This window comes from Palaemon carinicauda, chromosome 17 (assembly GCF_036898095.1).
Source record: "Palaemon carinicauda isolate YSFRI2023 chromosome 17, ASM3689809v2, whole genome shotgun sequence".
In the NCBI taxonomy this organism is placed as follows: domain Eukaryota; kingdom Metazoa; phylum Arthropoda; class Malacostraca; order Decapoda; family Palaemonidae; genus Palaemon; species Palaemon carinicauda.
The window spans coordinates 31,169,907-31,172,406 of record NC_090741.1 but is presented as its reverse complement, the minus strand read 5'-3'; the positions used below and the strand labels follow the sequence as shown (position 1 = coordinate 31,172,406).

General features: G+C 27.9%; 1 long non-coding RNA gene across 1 annotated transcript in view; it reads left to right on the top strand.

Moving 5' to 3' along the window:
• The window catches only part of LOC137656015 (uncharacterized), a 7,537-nt gene that overhangs the window by 1,268 nt on the left and 3,769 nt on the right, over nt 1-2,500 (top strand). Inside the window, exon 2 of the long non-coding RNA XR_011046908.1 lies at nt 595-763. This is a non-coding gene — a long non-coding RNA (uncharacterized lncRNA). The remainder of the gene's footprint in view (nt 1-594; nt 764-2,500) is intronic.

Below are 2,500 nucleotides of genomic sequence, written 5' to 3'. Positions count from 1 at the left end.
CTTTTGGTGTCTTTACAATTGAGGTTATGCACAGTCCCGTGGCTTCTGAACTTGTTGAACCATCTGTAGATCATTGAGTGGACAGCAAATTCTTGACATCTGAACCATTCTTTGAATTGCAATTGATCTGCGTGGATAGACTTCAACCGAAAATATGCCTCAACTATAAATGTCTTTTCCTCAGTAGTCCATGGCATCTCGAAGGCTGAATTTGGTAGACTCTTAGAACATTAATTTTTCTTGATAGATCTATTTATCTCGTAAGTTATTCAAGTTTAGGTGATGACTTTTTTTTTTTTTTTTTTTTTTTTTTTTTTTTTTGTCACCCTGTACAGGTAGATAAGATCTTGGCAGAAATATTAACATTATGATAATTTATCTTTGGACAAAAGATCCTAATAACTGATACGCTATTGCAAAGGTCATTCTAAAGCTATATTATGTTGAGTATTTTCAGTGAAACAATTAACCAAAAGTTTCCCATGAACTGGTTGCTATAAAAGCTGCCTTATCCAGATGTCGCAAATGCAGCTTCATTAACATGATATTAGATCATAAGATGAGTTGCTACAAGCTAACATTTCTTTTCACCAGTGATCTTCCCGAAGATGCAGTTGATGGATCCCTCAGTGATGCAGACGCATATTTCTCCCTTCCCCTTGTCAAACCTTGGTGGCAGGTGGACCTGGGTGAAGAGAGGCTCATTTACTAAATCCAGATATTTCCAAGGCAGATATATTATCGGAGGTTCCACGACGTTGAGGTAAGGCCTAGTTGGTATCCAGGATCGAGAGCGGAACTTTTGCTAGAGATCATCACATATTTAAAGGTTCAAAGGGCATTTATGAATTGCAGAGGCCAGGGACAGTGACATTACCCTATCATGCAAGACAATGCCCTAGAGACTGACCATATTAATACAAAGTATTCTCTACCAATGCTGGGACCGGCAAAGGCTAGGCAGTGGCTGCTAATGACTCAGCAGATAGCCACATAGGCTCCCCCAAGCCGGCCCCAATCATTAGATCACAAGGAGGGTGAGGTTGCAACCACCAAAGGAACAAACGAGTTTGAGCAGGAATTGAATCCCAGTCTTGTGATTACTAGTTAGGGACATACTACATAGGCCACGACAAGCTATAGCTTTGGGACCCCACTTTCTTGGGTCCCGGAATAAAAAAAGAAAAGAAAAACGGTGTTTGCATTTACAAAATAAAAGAAGAAAAATGCCTAAAGTTATGCTATAGTTTTACACACGAAGTCTTTGAAAATACTGCCAGTGCCATCTGTTGAAGCTTTTATAAACTACATCTTAAAGTTTTAAAAGTCAAGGACATCTAAAGTCTGGACATATAAAGGGTTCCATTATCTATAATAACCGACACTGAGCATCATCTATTTTCTAAATGAATTCATGGAGGCATTTTAAGAAATATTACTTAAGTATGTAAAAGACGAGAATAGTTTCTCTTTTTACGCTGTGAAAATTAGGTGTTAAATGACTAATGGTTTATTTCGCTATTTTCACCCAAATTTTCTCAATATTCAAGGAACATTCTTGAAAACTTTTAGATGTTCTAATCTTACAAGAATGTCGTTTGCTGGTAATAATTTCCAATGTGGTTTTCCGTATTTAGCAATGTTGGCTAAAATCGTTGTTGAAAATTCAAATTAACGATATTTATCGGTTACCTAGATCATATTATTTACTCATTTTAGATTTTGATATAAATACAGTATATACAAATATAAATGTATATATATATATATATATATATATATATATATATATATATATATCTATATATATACATATGTATACATACATATACATATATATATATATATATATATATATATACATATATATATATATATATATATATATATATATATATACATATATATATATATATATATATATATATATATATATATATATATATATTTATATATATATATGTGTATATATACATACATATATATATATATATATATATATATATATATATATATATATATATATATATATATGTATATATATGTATATATATACACACATATATATAATTATATATATATATATATATATATATATATATATATATATATATATATATATATGTATGCTGATATATATATATATATATATATATATATATATATACATACACACACACACACACACATATATATATATATATATATATATATATATATATATATATATATATGTGTGTGTGTGTGTGTGTGTGTGTGTGTATATACGTATTTACATATATATATATATATATATATATATATATATATATATATATATATATATATAAATATATATGTATATATATATACATATATATATATATATATATATATATATAAATATATAAGTAGGTATATATATATATATTTATTTATATATCTATCTATCTATCTATATATATATATATATATATATATATATATTTAAATATATATATATATATATATATATATATAT